Source organism: Atractosteus spatula (assembly GCF_055471065.1).
Source record: "Atractosteus spatula isolate fAtrSpa1 chromosome 16 unlocalized genomic scaffold, fAtrSpa1.hap1 SUPER_16_unloc_2, whole genome shotgun sequence".
Lineage (NCBI taxonomy): Eukaryota > Metazoa > Chordata > Actinopteri > Semionotiformes > Lepisosteidae > Atractosteus > Atractosteus spatula.
In genome coordinates, this window is record NW_028296632.1 from 1,772,248 (window position 1) to 1,790,355 (window position 18,108).

The 18,108-nt window shown below is 42.8% G+C and overlaps 1 non-coding gene across 1 annotated transcript; it reads right to left on the reverse strand.

The window, feature by feature from the left end:
• Window positions 1–914: 914 nt before the first annotated feature.
• Window positions 915–988, reverse strand: trnai-gau (transfer RNA isoleucine (anticodon GAU)). Its single transcript has one exon. It is a non-coding gene; the product is annotated as a tRNA-Ile (tRNA).
• Between the last annotated feature and the right edge of the window lie 17,120 nt (window positions 989–18,108).

Below are 18,108 nucleotides of genomic sequence, written 5' to 3' on the forward strand. Positions count from 1 at the left end.
CTTACATTCGTGTTAGACGCAGGAATCGCCTTTTTATTGACGCTCTTACGAACGCCATGGAAAGCAAAACAAAGCAAAGCAGAGCAGAACAAAACGAACAAAATAAAACCCTCACGTCCTGCACTTGAATATAATGCCGTTACGTGCCGAAGCGGTATTGGACGTCATCCTAGCACTGCAACCCGGGGCGTACTGTATATGGGTCGAGCACACATCACGAATCGTCTCTAATCACTCCCTGCACTGTAAGGCGCCTTGAAGCGTGCACCCTCAACATTCATCTTTGCGCATCTGTGAAAGGTTAACTCTTGAGCAAACTCTGAACCAGACGCTCAAACTCCAGCTAGGATTAGGGGTCGCATTCCCACGCTACTTGAACACTTTGTTTACGCTCAGTGCTGGATTTTGGGAACTTTAGGACGAGTGGGACTTTTCTCCTATCTGTCAATTCGTTTTGTTTTGGAGACTCTTGGCTGTCTGTGTTGTATAGTGCAGCGTGAAGAAAACGTTTTCGAAAACTGTGCCGGCTCAAAAGTTGTAAGAAATCCTCTCCAGCTCTTTTAAGTCTCTTCAGTTTTGTCATTTAAAGTGAAACTAGATGTATAACTGGAGCCTCACTTATGCAAATGGTGAGGCTCCAGTTCGACATCTAGTTTCACTTTATATAACAGAAGTACGTCAGACTGTGCCGGACTGGGGGATCACTTCCGGTTATTTTTACCATCTTAAACATTTGAAATCCTCCCCTATGCAATTGTGACACTTCATCTTGGCTCCACCTAGGACACTCTTCAATCTTCCATCACTTCTCTCTTCTCCCGCAACACTCTCATCTGTTGGTAGTATGTGGCGTCTTTGCATTACCACCAATCTCACCACAGCAACAGGTTTTGGCAAGAGAGGAGGAGACTGCCTGGCCCGAACGGGGATCGAACCCGCAACCTTGGCGTTATCAGCACCACACTCTAACCAACTGAGCTAACAGGCCTCGTGCCCCCTGTCCTCTCTGTGCTGCAAAAAATGGAATTCAGGGAAGTTTCTTTTGTCCTTCTTTGAATAGAAAGCCCTGCGATTCAGTGTACGGGCTTTCTCGTGCTGTTTAATGGTTCTTGTAACCCAAATCCTACACTGGCCTGAAGTGCCCCCCCATTTCACAGCATTTTTCAGCTGATTTCAAATGTACCTAAAGGAGAAGCATTATTGAAGACCATCAATTACCAAGAGCTTTTGTCAAAGGTTTTGGTGGTCACTTTTAATGACCACAGAGAGCTATGACCTCGGTTTTACATCTCATCCAAAAGACAGCGCCTTTTTACCACACAGCGTCTCCGTCACTATACTGGGGCATTGGGACCCGCACAGACCTCAGGGTGAGCACCCCACCGCTGGCTCCATTAACACCGCTTCCAGCTGTAAGCTTTGCTTTTCCCTGTAGTTCACCCTCATCCGGGTACTGACCTGGCTCACAGCTTCTAAGCTTCAGTGGGTTTTCAGTTGCGAGTTGAAAGGGGATGCAAGTGATGGAGCCGCTCACTGCAAAAGCCACTGCACTGGCCGGGAATCGAACCCGGGCCTCCTGCGTGGCAGGCGAGAATTCTGCCACTGAACCACCAATGCACGCTGCAAGGGTCTCCAAAAAAGACGCTTTTTTACCACTCTGTGCTGGATGTTGGGTCCCAAGGGAACTTCTGGACGAGTGAGAATTTTCTGCTATCAAAATTTGGTTTCGGAGACTTTTGGCAGCCTACAGATGCAGCCATTCAAAATGCGCGGGCGATAACGCATTATTTTGCGGTACGCTGTACGCAGTCTACCGCAAGCTACCGGTAAATACCGCGAGTTACCGTAAATTCTCCTATAATACGACAAGCAAAATAATAGTATCCGGAATTTCCGCAAGGTGGAGCTAATAAAGCTCAACCTCTCATGTTTGAGCTGTGGCCATCAAAGTCTTTAACGAAGATATTACTAATAGTATTAATAATGAATGACCTTGGACAAGCTGTAAGTGTAAACTCAAAGTATTGCCCTGGTCAACATTCTTTTTTTCATTGACCGTCTTTGTAAAAGTAACACCACAGCATTTCGCAATCGCGCATTTGTTTCCAATCATGCAAAGTACAGTAATTTTTGAGAATCGATTCACCATGCCTTTCACATGCTCATAAAAGAGATTGATTTAGGAACATAAACATATTACCGTATGAAAACTGTACTGTATACAGTATGTATATGTATATTTAATGTCTTACCTGTGCCCGTTTAAGTATTGAATATTCATATCTAATTTTACCACTGAAGGGAAATCTTAGTAGCTGAGGATAAAAAGAATAGGAGCATACTGCAACGCGTGTGAAGGCCATAAACGATATTAATTTTGGAACATAAACATACAGTATATGGCTGGTCTCGGTACTTTAAAGAAAACATACACGAAACATGGTTTCATTATGACCAGAATCGGTCTTGAGATATTTTTAACTTGATTTACAGTATTTGAGAGGTATGTCTTAACACCGATACTACAGTGCTTAAGTACTGCTCACGTATATGTTTCTAGGTTTATATTATGCATTTCATATAGTCAAATTACTTTTGAGCAACTAATAAGAAGCGCGAAACGGTATGCGTTTTAGTTTCGTTTTGTGCTGGGACCCGTGGATTGCTTAGAGATATCAAGTACATACAAGTCATTTTTTAAATGTTGTAGTTCGTCTTGAAAAAATGTTACGAGTACATCATCTATCAACAATTACACAGGTTCTGTTTCCATATTGAGGATTTTGGTTACGTAATATTATTTTCTAGATTTCACGTTGTGAATATATGATTTGGGCAAACAGAGCCGCAAAGAAGTACATTATGGGTTGTTGTTGTTTTTTTTGCAGTTTTATCTAGAACAAGCGATGCTTAAACCTTTGTCTGATTCTTGTGAAACTATCCACACGACAGTTACAGTACCTAGGAGTTGACTTCAGTGATGTCACTGATGGGATGTTTCTAAAAATCCATCCTCTGTAAAACGTCTTCTCTAGTTGTCCTGCATATGTATTCGCTAATGAAGCTGTGTGTTCTGAGCCTGGATCTCTACATTTCTGTATGAACCAGCTTAGAGGGCTAAAGACAGCTTGTGTTTAAATTGAGTATAAGGCAATTTATGCTTCTAAAGTCATGGTCAGCATTTATTATTGTACTGTGCTGTAAACTTGTTCTGTGCCTAGTCATATTATTTTATAGCGTTTTTATAGTGTTATCAAATCCGGTGACGCTGTGTGTTAGTTTCCTGACTCCCATGTCACATGGTCTGTGATTGAAACCTGTGAAACCGGTTTAATTCGTCACAGCCAGCACTCCGGCAGAGAGGGGGTTGTGCTCGTAAAGTAGAAGCAGGCGAGATTTCCAGCGAAAGACACCTCCCCCCCACCCTCATACGATTCAAATTGTATTACAGCATTGTAATTACACATTGTAATTGTATTACACATTGTACACATGCTTAAAAGAGAAGAGAGAAAACGCAAGCCTTCTTCAGGTGTGAGGGTCTTCTGCTCAGAATGAAACGCTAAAATGTAATGTAGGCTCTGAATGGGTTCAATTATGATTTGGGCTTGATTAAGGTCGCTGCCTTTCATCTAAAACCCTACTTGAATCCTTCGAAACTAAAAATCAGTGTTTGTGAGTTCTAAATAAAGAGGTATCCAGGTAACAGTGAAACGGGCGGACAGTCTGGGGAGATCGCCCGTTTTCCATGTAAATAGTTCCCTGGTTCCGCACCCCTTGGTGTTTCTCTCGCTCTCTCTCGGGTCACCTGATCATTAGCTCGAAAGATTTCAGTGCTTTGTGTATATTCTAATGGTAGTGGGGGCAGGGTGTGTGCGAACAGGTTTGGTTGAAATTGCATTGGAGATCTATGTTCTTCACACCTGAAACATTTTCTCTGAAAGCATTTTCTTCGCTGTTTAACCGATCTTGTTACAGCATGTTACAGTTTACTATTATTAACCATATTAATTTTAAGTGCTTAATGCCATTTTTTGACCAGGCACGAATATTCTTAAGTCCATATCTTCGCAAGGGAATCAGTTCGAATTGCAATACTAATTAAATTAAAACTACTAACTACTAACTAATACTAATTAAAACAAACCAGAAACGTGTTGTTCTGTCTAATGACATTACAAGTGGAAAGATTACAGATTTTAATCGTCTTTAATTTTGTTACGTTATACATTTTAGAAACGTTTCATCCATACAAACACCACAAAACTATTTTCGATTGTATTTCTGAATAGTATGTTACACTTAGTTCACTGTTTTAAATACATCTAATTAAGAAAGTTAGGTGTTAGCATAAACTATTAGCAATCAATAATATTAAATTAAAGTTAAATACAAAACTAAAGAAAAAATAGGGTTAAATATAATTCAAAATATTTTGCTAACAATGTTAACTGTTTATGAATAATAAAATGTATTAACTAAGGAGTAGGATGGCACTCTTGTTAGTATGATTTTTGTTTTGTTTCTTTTTCATAAATACAACAGTAGTACCTGATGTCTGAAGTGGAAATCTAATAAGTAAATTGATTCTTAAAAATGTAGAGAGCTTTGAAAAAAATATATTGGTGCTTTTAGATAATATATTTCAAGGATGTAACTGCTGTGCTACAGTACGTGCAGAATTTTAGAAATCAGTTTGTCAACAAAGTACACTGTTTAGGTTAGTTTAGAAGACAATGTACCAAAACAATATATGCTGTCTGGGTCATTAGAATTAGCTGAAAGTAACTGATAAGCTTTGAATAACAAATCTAGTTTTTCTTCTCTCGCTCTATGATGTAATCTGTTTTCTCTTAGAGAAAGGGGAAGTTTTAGAAGGGACCAAGTGCTGAACTTTTTTACAGCGCAACGTCTTATAAAAACCCTGTACTGCTTGTAACAAATTGAGTTTCTGGTTGCACTTTGCGAAGTGGCAGCAGGGCTCCCAATATTGCAATATTGAAATAAAGACCTTACTCAGGTGAGAACTCTTTCTTGTGGCTTCCTTGATAGTTATATTTCCATGACAATTTGGGGGCTCGTCCGGGATCACAAACCTGAGCGCGAACGGCTGCTGAAACTCCATCCGGACCCGGACAATTTTAGCAAATTGGACGAACCTCGGAGGATAAACTGTTTATCCTTCCAGAGACGCGTCTGGAGAATTGGCAGTTGTCTGTAAGTAAGTAAGTGATCCTTTAAAATTAATAGTTTGAGAAGCGAGCCACAGGGGTGTTCTCACGCGGGTTTGATGAGTCCAGGACTCATATAAAGAACTTATCTTAACACAGACGTGTGGTTTTTGCTCTGCGGAGTAGTTAATGTGATAAGGTTCTAAGTAAGGCACCGATCGGTAAAAATGGGAAATTAAAATTCAGAGACGAAAATGGGACCGAGCAGTCCAGCAAAAGTACATGTACGACAAATTCAGAGAAACAATTATAGCCTGGGTTAGAGTAAAAAAAAAAATTATGTTCATGAACTGTAAAGCTAGGGTAATAGGTGTAAGGGAACTTGCACATAATTTATATATGATAATTAGGGGCCCATAACTATGAAGTATATAACTATAACTATAACTATCTTTGTAAGTGAATCAGAATCGACAGAGGAAAGTTGAATTAGGAAAAAGAAGTTTCCTGAAGAAGGGGAAACTTAGAAGAGAAGGAGAAGAAAGGAAAGAAATTGAATTGGAAAACTTATGGAATGGAAAGAGGAATCACAGAAATAATGGGAAGCTTCAAAAAAGACTAGTCTTGAAAGTAAAGAACAGCAAGCTGCAGCTAAAGTCATGGCCATGCGTACTAAAAAGAAAAAGTCTCCACCGAAATTAGAAAGCGGTCCGGAGCCAAAGCCTTTTCACTTGTTTGTGAAATGCCAATGTGCACTTTTCCAGGTCCAGAAGGAACTCCAGCATATGTACATTGACATTGGTCTCCTAGTGAATTATTTGCATTAGTTAAGTCTTTTCCTAAATTGCCTGATGACCGTAAAGAATTTAGAAGAAAGGCAAGCCTTGTTCTCGATTGTCTTAAGCCTAATTACAGTGACATAACCTTGTTGCTAGATCATATTGTTCCTAAAGGTTTACAACGTCCTCTAAAAAGGAGGAGGCAGATTGGCGGATACATGACCCAAATGATGAAGAAGTATCCATCTAAATTAAACCACACGGACATGGAGAGGAAAAGATAGGCGGACGCTTCTAAAAAGAGGTAAGGACTCCTCTTTTCTAAAAAGTCCCTTGTCCTCTCCATGTTGCTGTGGTGGGTTCAGGGTTTTCCTGAAGCTGAAGCAAGTACAACAGAAAAAATGAGTTAATGGTGTATGTGTTTTAGATGCCTGTTTTGTGAAGGTGGGGTAGAAAAAGAGGGATTGCTGAAGGAGTAGCGTCTCGCCCTGCCCGTGCGAAAAAATCCAGGTGTTGCATCCTGGTACACGACTGCAGTACGGCTGAAGGTAGTAACTAGAACTGTACTCGCAGAAGAGCCGAAAATGGTAACTCGATTCAACTGTGTATTTAAAGCCAGGATTTGGAACCTGGTCCGTGTTCCCGAATTGTGATAGTTCGTCAGTTTGTCTCGACTGGGGGATTCCGCGGGGCGCGTGGGAGACGTGAAAATGGTTTGGTGTGAAGAAAAAAAGTTTGATTAATCCAAAGTGAAACTTAAAAGAAATATTGACTGTCAGACGGAATTTAGGCTGAACAGGAATGTAGAAAAGTGTATGAACATTTGGATAAAAATAAACAATAGTTAGAGGAATATTTGAGAATTCAACAGAATATCATAGATGAGACGCAAAAATCCCTGATGGAAAAGCTAAAAGCAATGGCTGAACGAAAGGAAGTTATATATGCAGAAAAAGAAAAAGCAAAAGAAGAAATAGAACGCCTTGAGAGAGAATCTGGGAGAAGGGTGGGAATCAGTGTGGAGATTTTTGAAAGAGCATTACCCACCGAAAACTGATTAGAGAAAAGTAACAGCATGTCAGCAGAAGGAAGTGAGGATGTTTTCAGATTTTACAGAAAGGTTTATAGCTTTATGGATAGTATACTCGGGGTTAGCCGATGAAAAGGAAGTGAATGAAGATACTTCCACAGTAATAAAACAAATTTACTTGAGTGTGTTAAACCTGATGTTGCCAAGAATGTACAACTATGCTTTCCTGATATTACGGACAGCGGAGAGAGATTTGATTTAATAACTCGCGAAGCATGCATGCAGAAGTGCGAGCGCTGCAAATGGGAGGTAAAAAGACTCCCAAGGAGGAGAAAAGGGAGCCGCCAGTTTGTCGAAATTATTGTGCGACTTTCATGTTATACCGAGATATAAAACCCCAAAGACAAAACTACTAATAAGCTGGTGTGCAGTTACTAAAAAAAAGGTGTTTTTTGGAGAAATTGGAAGAAAGAGGCTTGAATTCACAATTAAAGAACATGTCAGAAGCTGAAACGAGAGCCGTGCGTGAACTAAAAGTTTTAATCTAGTAAACCCCTCTGTAGCCTTCCTAAATTTATCTCAGGATTGAAATAAAAGTGAAATAATTTTACAGTGTGCAGTAACTGGGGGACACAGGAGCACAGCTGTCCTACTTTTAGACTAAAACAGCATAAAAATGTGATATAAAGTTTTCTAACGGGTAACAGGAGGCTACAGGAGAAGGGGTGCAAGGGTTGTGTTTAAAGCAAATATAAGCTGTCACAGTCTGCTTGGGTAAAGATGTACAGTTTCAACTACTGATGTGGGTGGGGGACACCCCAGACCTATTTTAGGCCCAGACTGCAGCATTTTATAAGGAATTACTGCATGAAATAGCATTTATGTAAACTAACTTAATAGAGTTATGTGATATTGTGATTGTTTTACCTAATGAGGGAATCCATAAGGCCGGGCTACTCCAAGTACTGGATCTTGAAAAAAAAGGAGTATAAAACCAACTACATGATAAAGCCAGGGTGAATGCCTTCTCAGAACGAGCTTGTCTAGTGACGTATTGGTTTAAGGGGGGTAGTGCAGTCTAAAGACAAAATTGCCTTGACCCCTGCAGCAGAAACCGGTTTTGATGTTTTGAGACAAGCTTTCTTGCAGGCACTGGCCCTGGACTGGATTCCCTCAGACGGATCATCTGTATGTAATCTGTATGTAAGTGAAAGAAATGGGTTGTGAGCTGCTGTGCTGGTGCAGGAGCATGGAGATAGGCATCGTCTGGTGGGTTATTATTATTCAGGACCCCTTGATGCGGTGGCCAAGGGGCCGTGTTTATGTGTTGTGCAGGCTACCTGCCTGGCTGTATAAACTGTGAATAATCTGGTGTAGAACTAGCAGACCGAATGAAAATATTTAATTGAAACTTGTAAATATGCTAAATGGAAACTTGTAGCAATTTATATAGACTGTATATATACATTTGGTGGATGCCACAATTTTGGATGGCAGTGAAGGAATAGGGATTTCCCCAACATGGCAGGGACTCCAGTTAAGAATGCTGGGTTTGTCTCTGAACTGTTAGAAGCTTTGCAGCTGCTTATTGAAGTAGCTGTGGTAAAGTGTAAATCACATAATAAAGAAATGTTTCCAGTAACTCGAGGGAACAACTTTGCAGATGCAGCTGTCAGGTGAGCAGTCCTGGTAGAGCAGGAGTCTGAGACCCCTGTGAGACCTCTGTTGGTGAAAAGGGGACAGCTACAGGATATTCAGGCTGAGGCCTCTAAAGCAGAGAAAAGGACATGGTTAGAAAAGAGTGTGGTGCTTCATGATGATTGGGTGTGGTGCTGCCAGCACACTGGACGCCCTGCATGCCTTCACAGCCTAATGCCCTTTGTAGCTCGACAAATGCACTCTGTCGGACACCTGGGTGTGAGAAATGGTGTGCTGGTTACCCAAACCTGGGTGGGGACCGTGTTTGAAGCAGTAGCCACTTATGTGGTATCTCAATGTGATGCTTATCAAAGGAACTCAGCTACAGTTCAGGTGCGGGTGCTACAGCTCAAAAGGCCTGCTCCTGAGGAACCTTTCATGCACTGGCAAATTGACAATTGTCAAGAGAAACCTGGGCTCTTATAATCTGTTTTCCCAGTGGGTTGCTGCCACTGCCTCTGTGTCTACCAAACACTTGATAACAGAGATAAGCCCTCGGTGGGCACTGCCCTACCGCTTGTATTATGATCAAGGGACAGGCTGTGGCTGGATTATTCGGGGTGAGATGGACTGAGATCACCCTCAGTCTGCTGGAACAGTGGAATGAAGGAACAGAACTCTAAAAGATCGACTAGACATCAGACTGAAGGAGCGCCATGGGATGCGGGCTGGATCAAACAGAACTGTGTAATAGAGCCTGTTTGATATCATCACAGGCCAATCAACGAAACTTCCTGGAGGGACGAATTTGGCTAATGGATTGTTGAATTTGCTAATTCTCTATTGTAGTATTGTAGGTTTTTTTGTAGGTTGTTAATTGAAGTGGTGCACGGGGCTGGTGAACAGGTGCTGGACACTTGGAGACCTCCAGTAGAGGGAAGACACGACCTGATACCTGGCGAGTGGGTGTGGTGAGGAAGATATACCCTGCCTGATGTTGCAACCCTGCTGGGAAGGACCATATCAAGTGCAACTGACTACCGACTCTGCCATCTGAGTGACAGGATGAGATCGCTGGATCTACGCATTGCGCCGACACCGAACCACTGCACCAGAGACTGAGTGAACATTAATTATTATATTGTCACTGTTTCTGTGTTTGTTGAGCTTCCTGAGGGGGGGCGACAGTGTACCTGTTAAGTGTAAGGAGCTTTACTTTGATAAAATGGGGATATGGAATCAATACTTTATCAGTCAGCCACAAATAATAATCAGAGCTCATGTTGGGATTGTATTGCTATAAAAGATGCTCATGGGAGTAATCCCCTTTGATAGAGGTGATTATTTAGGTTTATTGGCATGGGTAAATAGCCCTGCTTTTAGTCTGAGTGTAACTCAGATGTATTAGAATGGAAATAACTGTATGCTCCTCGCTATAATCACAGTTTCAGGCCATTCTCTATTAGGGTGATAGACAGCTGTTTAGGTGACCCAGCTGTTGACCAATCTTGTAAAAAAAAAACCCTAAGAAAAATGCTGGGCTCCAGCCCACAGGGATTTACCTGTGCTGTAAGAACTAATGCATGAATAAGGAGACTGGATTCTGGTGAAAGACAGGAAAAAGAGGTGGTGTTCGCTCAGGTGGAGGGGGCCGTACCAAGGCTGCTGACCACTGCGACTGCTGTGAAAGTCACGGAAAGGGTTCCCTGGATTCATGCTTCCCACTGTAAACGAACTGAGCAAAGTGCACAAGCACAGATGGGGATCACATGCTTGGGACTGATGTGCCCAGCCTTTTTCCTTTTTATGTGGAAGCCTGTCACCACCCAGAAAGAGGAAGAATCTAAACGCGAAGCCTCTTTGTATACAAACTGGCTGAATGAAACTGATAATGAGGGGGATAGGAGTAATTTGTGGTATAAATTTATAAATCATACAGTAAAGTTAAAGAAATGTAATGCATCTTGTTATGTATGTGCTTTAATGCCTCATTCTACAGCCTCACCCATTTCTCTCCTGGTTAAAATCACGGTTTGGGCCAGGGGGAATGTTTTTCTTTAAGTTACTAACACCGATTATAGGGGCTGTGATACTTGTCTTCCTGTTTTTGTGTTGCTGTACGAAATATATTATTCCAATGCTTTGAAATATGGTAATGAATATGTTTGTGCATCAGTATGTTCTGATAAGAACGCAAGAATCCGAAGTATGGGAGCCTCCTGGGAGTCCATATGAAGAATCTAACTTTTAATCATTTTCAAGAATAAAAAGGAGGGAATTGAAGTGGAAATCTAATAAGTAAATTGATTCTTAAAAATGTAGAGAGCTTTGAAAAAAATATATTGGTGCTTTTAGATAATATATTTCAAGGATGTAACTGCTGTGCTACAGTACGTGCAGAATTTTAGAAAACAGTTTGTCAACAAAGTACACTGTTTAGGTTAGTTTAGAAGACAATGTACCAAAACAATATATGCTGTCTGGGTCATTAGAATTAGCTGAAAGTAACTGATAAGCTTTGAATAACAAATCTAGTTTTTCTTCTCTCGCTCTATGATGTAATCTGTTTTCTCTTAGAGAAAGGGGAAGTTTTAGAAGGGACCACGTGCTGAACTTTTTTACAGCGCAACGTCTTATAAAAACCCTATACTGCTTGTAACAAATTGAGTCTTTGGTTGCACTTTGCGAAGTGGTAGCAGGGCTCCCAATATTGCAATATTGAAATAAAGACCTTACTCAGGTGAGAACTCTCTCTTGTGGCTTCCTTGATAGTTATATTTCCATGACATGTCTCAGTGGCTTTCAAAATTAAATTATGCATGCAAACCTGTGAACTAGAAAGATAACTAAGATACCCATCCATTTATAATGGTGGCGAAGTGGTTAGCATTGCTATCTTGCAGTACTGGGGTCCTAGGTTCAATTCCTGCCATCCTGTGTGTGGGGGTTTTACATGTTCTCTCTGGGTTACATGGTTTTTCTCCATATGTGTGATATGACTCCCTCTCGCACTCCGAAACATACTGGTAAGTTAATTGGTTTATGGGAAAACTGGCCCTGGTGTGTGTGTGTTTGTGTCTGTCTGTCCTGTGATGGACTGGCGCTATGTCCAGGGTCCGTTGCTTACTGGGATAGGCTCCAAATCCTCTGTACTGGATAAAGAGATTAGAAATGGATGGAAGTAAAGGCACTGTGTGGATGGAACTATACACAGTGTTAGAAACCCACGATGAAATGGCAGCATCTCACTGAGAATAAAATATTTAATAGTGCTGGCTTAAGGAAACAGCCTTTCCACCTCTCTTGCACATCAGTATCCATACCTAGTTATTTAAACAAATTGCCTCTAATTATAAACATCTTAATATGCTGGCTCTGTGGATCCGCATCAGCTATGTTTGCCCATTCCTTCAATTCATGTGCATCCAACACACAGTTCAATGCCAGCAACTACACATAATCTAAAATACAATCCTTATTTCAGTATCTATGTAAACATATAGTCTGTTAACTTCATCATCTTCATCAAAAGTATGCCTAACCCCATTAGGAAGTGTTCTTGTTATAAGTGTATTCCTCAGCTTTCCCCAAATTATCTTCTTCTTGCCAACATCTCTAGTCTTTTATCCTGCAATAACTCAGCCAACACTTAAATCTCCAAAAGCTGCTTGTGTTAATTTCTTTAAATCACAAATATCATGTGTAAATACTGGCCATGTAATACTCTGCATTGTGGAATAATAGTTTATTTTAAAGGGAACTAGAGAAATCAAGAAAGGCTTTTTTTCTAGAATTAATAAATGCACATCCTGTTCACTGGGGAAATTAAATCCACACTGAGCAATCTTCAATATGTTCAGAATATGACAGCAAGAATCCTATCAGGGATGCATTACACCTGTTTTCAAGTCCTTGCACTGGTTACCTATCAGATTTCGAGTCAACTTCAAAATCCTTATCCTCCTTATATACTGTCCTACAACTGTTATTATTGATCACCGAATTATTGTACTTGACATGACTTCATTCAGCCTTTCCTGAACGTCTATGACAGGCAGAGAGAGTGCTGTTTCTGGTGCGATCTTTTGCAGCTGACATTTCACTGTTTTAAACAAACAAGAAATTAGATTGCTCATAAATCAGTTATTCTATATAAACACAGCGTAATTGCCCTCCGAAAATCCTCTTTTTCTTGTTCGTTTTAGAGACCTTGATCGAAACTGATTTTAGATGTCAGAAAGGATTTATTTTCTCTGTATTTCCTACATTGCTTTGTCGAGATTTTAACTTTATATCTAACTTTATATCTAGGCTCAGATTTCAACTATAAATCGTACAGTAATTAATAGTAGTAAATACTGATGTTTTGCGCCCTCTTACCACAAAAATATATGTTTTGTAGTTGGGATTAACTATATTTCGTACGCGTAGCTACTCCGATTCGGACACCGAACAGTTAAAGATGGCGGCAAATCAGACACCCAGAGAGGGGGGGGGGGGCGTCTTCTCGCCTCCATAACTAAAATGCCAAATAGGAGTGGCTTAAGCGACATACACAGTCGTGTAACTGACAGTTTGAGGTAGCCTATCGTGTAAATTTCGCTTTGTTGCTGATAGGTTAAGCTTTCGAAACTCTGCCCCAAAGTCATGTGACTGATTTTTCGCCCTGTTTCGTTGGTTAAACGCAATGATCACAAGCACCACCATGGTAACTGGGATGTGTAGTTTTTAATTCCGTTTGAATTATAACTGTACGTACTGTCTTCATATTTGGCCAGGGCTTTAAAGAGAAGGCGCGCAAAAAAATTTCGGTGCCGTCGTCTCCGCTTTAAAGGTACCCCCGTGCTGGAAGAATTTGACCTCGGAACGTTTGCCCAGCGTAGTTATAGTGGACATAAAAACGAGAGTTTGCTGGCATTATATCCTAGAAGACACAGACCGGCACCAGACCGGTAAATGCTTGATGAACTAGGGATTGGACAGTTTCCAAGTGCTTGTACAATCGATGGAAATGTTCAAATAAATATGCAAAAGAAATAAAATAATCATTTATTTCTTTATCATATTGGCTAGCTAATGTCCTCTCTTTCATAAAACTTTCATGCTTAAAATGTTTAGGGAGAAATGGAAGACTGGTGTGTATTTTTTCTTTAAACTATTGTAGTGGCAATGCTTGTTAATAAGACAGAATTAAGCGTTGGTATGCTCCTAAAGGAGGCCCCATCTCACCCTCCATCTCTGTGGTGCAGCCACAGAGAAAGAATTCATGCAAGCTGATTTAAGATGTTTTTCTTTTGATAAGAAGCAAGCTCCCAGACGGGGATGCAATTAGCTAAACTGGCTATCATGATCAATGGTCATCCACTGGCGCCTATCTGTCTAGGGAGTGCCGAATGGACATCTGGACTGCATTTCTAAGTGTCAAGAGTAAGTGACTTATATCTCACCTTGACCAACCAATCAGGGACTGGCAGGGCGTGGTAATACCACGTGGGTCTCCAATGCCCGCCAAACTCTCAACCAATCAGCACACATCTGGGTCTTGATCAAAAAGGGAGCGCAAGCTCAGTTCTGGGCTCTCCTTGGCCATTTTCACGCATCCTCAGAGACAATCACGTGACAACTGCTGTTGTCTGCAAAAGGACTTGGACTTTGTTCTAAGCGCGAGGCCGAGGATCCCGTACGTATTCAGAATTCTACCAACGTGAATGCTCCGCTTGATCAACGGCAGCCTACAGTTGGACCCTCGTCGACAACCTGAATAGCTTATTCAGAAGCAGTGCTGGACCGGGAACGAACCAGCTTCTTCCCAGGCAAAAGAGTGACTTGTGAGGACTCGCGGTCACACTCTGTGCATAGAGACTTTCTACTAGCCAGCCGGACTGCTGGTAGATCCCCTCGGAGCAACGACTGCCCTGCGCGCCGCAGTCAGATTCCTCCGCCCGTCCTACTCCGAGCTGCACCTCGACTGGTTGGCCGGTAGCCAGAGGACGCCGACACAACGCCCATTGGACAACTGCTGCAACAGAGCCTGTCAGCTGGTTTGGTGTTCGTGCCGGGAAATTCCAAATCCAAACACAGTGGATAAGTAAACCCCATGTTCTACATTGCGTCTCGAGAATTTAATTGTACCTCAACACAAGTTGTTATCAATTTAATTCATGAGTAATGTATTTACTTCCGAGTTTAGAGTAACAGTGGGTAATAACACTGATTAGCGATTTGGTAACCGAACGATATATATTGACATATATTCTCTGTTGTGTATCTCTTTGTGTTTGCATCTCTTCGAGATTATATACCTTGTATATTGATAACCCTCACAGTAAGGTCTGCCGCTCGTATCCAGGCAGACTAGTATATGTTTGGTGCACAGTTTATATTAATAAATGTATCTCGTGTATTGAACCCGTGTGTGTGCGTTGTTAGTTGTTCTGACGATTGATTTTCTAAAAGCCCCAACGAACAACCTCGTGATTACTGCTACAATTGATAATTGTCTCAGTAAACCCATCAAATCACTACATTTAATGGCGTCCCTGGGTGGGCGAGTTTAGAATGAAATGAGAATCAATCGCACAGAATAACTGATATTGCTGTGAGTTCAAGTTCAGCACAGCACCGCGGCTTCTATACGCGAATACCGGGTGTGCTGATAACTGCGTAAAGAAATCCCCCTGTTTTCTAGCGTTTAGTGTAACGTGTACTGATTGGAAATCCATCTGCTCGGGTGTTTAGATTCCATACTGTATTTTGGTAAAAGAAAAAAAAGTAATACTCTTAAAGTTTCTCTGACGTAATGACAATGGCTGCTAAAATGTCTGAAGTGGAGTCGCTTATAAGTACTATTTCTAGCGACGACAATCCTGGTTACTGGAGCGGTATCGAAAAGTTGAACTTTGATGATATTGAGAAGCTGCAAGTAGATTTAGTAGCTAAGGTAGCGAACCAGCTTAACACAGGAGGGTCCGTGAACGCAGTTCAGGTCCTATCGAGTTTCGCCTTAAATCTAGCTAAACAGCTGGAACTGTCTTTGTCCGAGCTGACAAAGTTTCAAAAGCTTCAGGGAAAGCTAGAAAGATATAAGGCGGAGCGAGTTGAGTTGTTGGATATAATCAGAGAAAAGAGAGTGAAAAATGAGGAAAGTGAAGACAGACTCAGGGAAGTTTTAGGTAAATTAGATGACCTGTCTGCTAGAGAAACTGCGGCTGAGGTAGCTAGGAGAGACCTGGAAGCGAGCTTGAAAGAAAAAGAAAAAGAAATTGAGCGTTTAAATGAGCTCAGCCAGGAAAGGCAAAAGGAGTTAGATGCTGCCGTACTGGAAGCAAAACAGGCTAGATCCCACTTGCATGCCAGCCCACCTAGCAGCCCGGAGCGCTCACCCAGCGCGCCGGGAGGAGGTTTCTCCCGGCCAGGGTCTGTGGTCGGATCGGCATGGGGGAGATCGCCGAGTCCTGCGCGAGACGCAAGGGTGATGCAATTCAGGCATAGACCCCCTGCTCCTGATCACGGCTGCCCCCCTGCCCGCGGAGAAACCGTAAAAATTAACCTCCACTCCCTGAGGCAGTTAGCCAAAGATGTAGAAAGGTTTGACCCGTCAGTGTCAGGGAATAATGTGGAAACCTACATCGATGAGCTGAGACATACTTTGCAGTTTATGCCCGGAGCGTCCGAACAGGAAAAGGCTATGTTAGTAAGGAAAACTACTAGCCGAGCGGTCCACGAGTGGATGTCTAGACAAGGACCGGAGGTCTGTAATAGCTTTGAGGAGCTGTGTCAGGCAATGATCGGAGAATTTTCGGCTTTTATCGATCCCATAGCTGCCGTGGCCGCTGCGCACCATATTAAGCACGAAAAAGCTGAAGCCCCTTGCGACTATTATGAGAGGCTTAGGCGCACTTATTTTGCAGGGGGGAATGAAGAGGGTTGCGAAGAGAACGTGAATTTCAAAGGTTTATTCATTGCTAATCTGCATCCCTCAGGAAAATGATTGTGATGCACACTGATGCAAAAGCGATGAAAATGGCTGACATTAGAAGGTTGGCTCAAAAAGCCTGGGGAGCTGAAGTCTCTGCTTCCTCAGAGCGAAAACCTGCTAAAACGGCCGTGTTAGCCACTAAAGCCAGCAGGGTTGACGACTCGCCTCAGCTCGAGGGAGCTGAGGTTCCTGAGCCCGCTAAGCCCCGGCGCAAAATAGGCAGGCAGGACCGCACTAAGCGTCAGAGCCGCCGTGAGCGCTACGGGGAAGGCAAGGGCACAGGCAGAGCCTATCAGAAGGCTGGACGAAGGGAGTCGACTGCAACCCGCCTGGCCAGGCTTGAACAAGCCCTGCTTGAGAGATCAGGACAGGGTAAACCTTCCGCACCGAATGCCGGAAGCGTGAATGAGCTTAGGGGGACCACGCCCCTTCTCACTGGAGGAGGCGGGGATCCATCCCAAACCCCTCCCTCAGTCTATCTGATTGGGTGGGAGGGTTCCTGCCTGGAAGAAGGCTGTGACTCTGAGTTGGGCGCTGACCCCGCCCCTGAAGTCAAAGAAAAGGCAGGCTTCCAACAATTCTTAGGGAATCTCAGCCAGAAAGGCAAAGCAAGGCGTATTTATATCAAGGTTTCTCTTGAAAACGTCTTAGATAGAGAAGCACTGGTTGACACTGGGGCTGAAATTAGTTTGATGTCAGCCGATCTACTCAGCGAGCTCAAACGAGTAGCGAAAGGAAAAGGCATCAGACTTAAGGTAGAACCGTGTAAGATAGATATTTCCAGCTATACCCAGGATCATGCCAGGATCACACACCGAGTGTGGGTGGCACTTAGGTTCGGGCCAATGAACGTGGTGCATCCTGTTTACATCTCTAGGTTTAAAACAGAGCCACTACTCATTGGCCAAGACCTGCTTGACAGGCTGGAGCCTCTGGTGGACTGCCAGCGTGGAAAATTGTGGGCTCAGGTCAAGCACCCTAAGCCTGTCGTACAGCAAAAAGGGGGGTTCAGTGGTTATGCTGTGATCATACAGTGCCCACTGAACACCATAGCTGAGTTGGAGGATCCTCCTGGTTCCTCTGGACGAGAAATAAATGTCTCTTCTTGCTTTCCAAAACTACAGGGAAGTCCTGCCCAGGCCAGCACTCCCACGGTCTCCCAACTACAGGAGCAGTGCTCCGAGCAGCTGCTTGACCCGCCAGGTAAAGCACACCCCTTTTTCATCCCTGAAGAAGAGTGGATCTCCCTGTCCGGTAATGAATGGGAGTCCTTTCTGTGCGCCCTGGTACCTCAGGGGGACAAGGACTACCACCCCATGGTGGTGGGAGGGGTCCAGGTGGCAGAAGTGCAGGTTGATGATGTAATTCTCAGCCTCAGCTCTGAGAAGTCCATAATCAGTGAAGGTCTGTTCGAGGACCTGTCGCGAAGCCGTCAGGTGACCCTGGTGACGCAATCACAGGGTCTGTGGTGGGCACCCCCACCTCATAGGTCCATTTGGAGCAAAGGAAGCT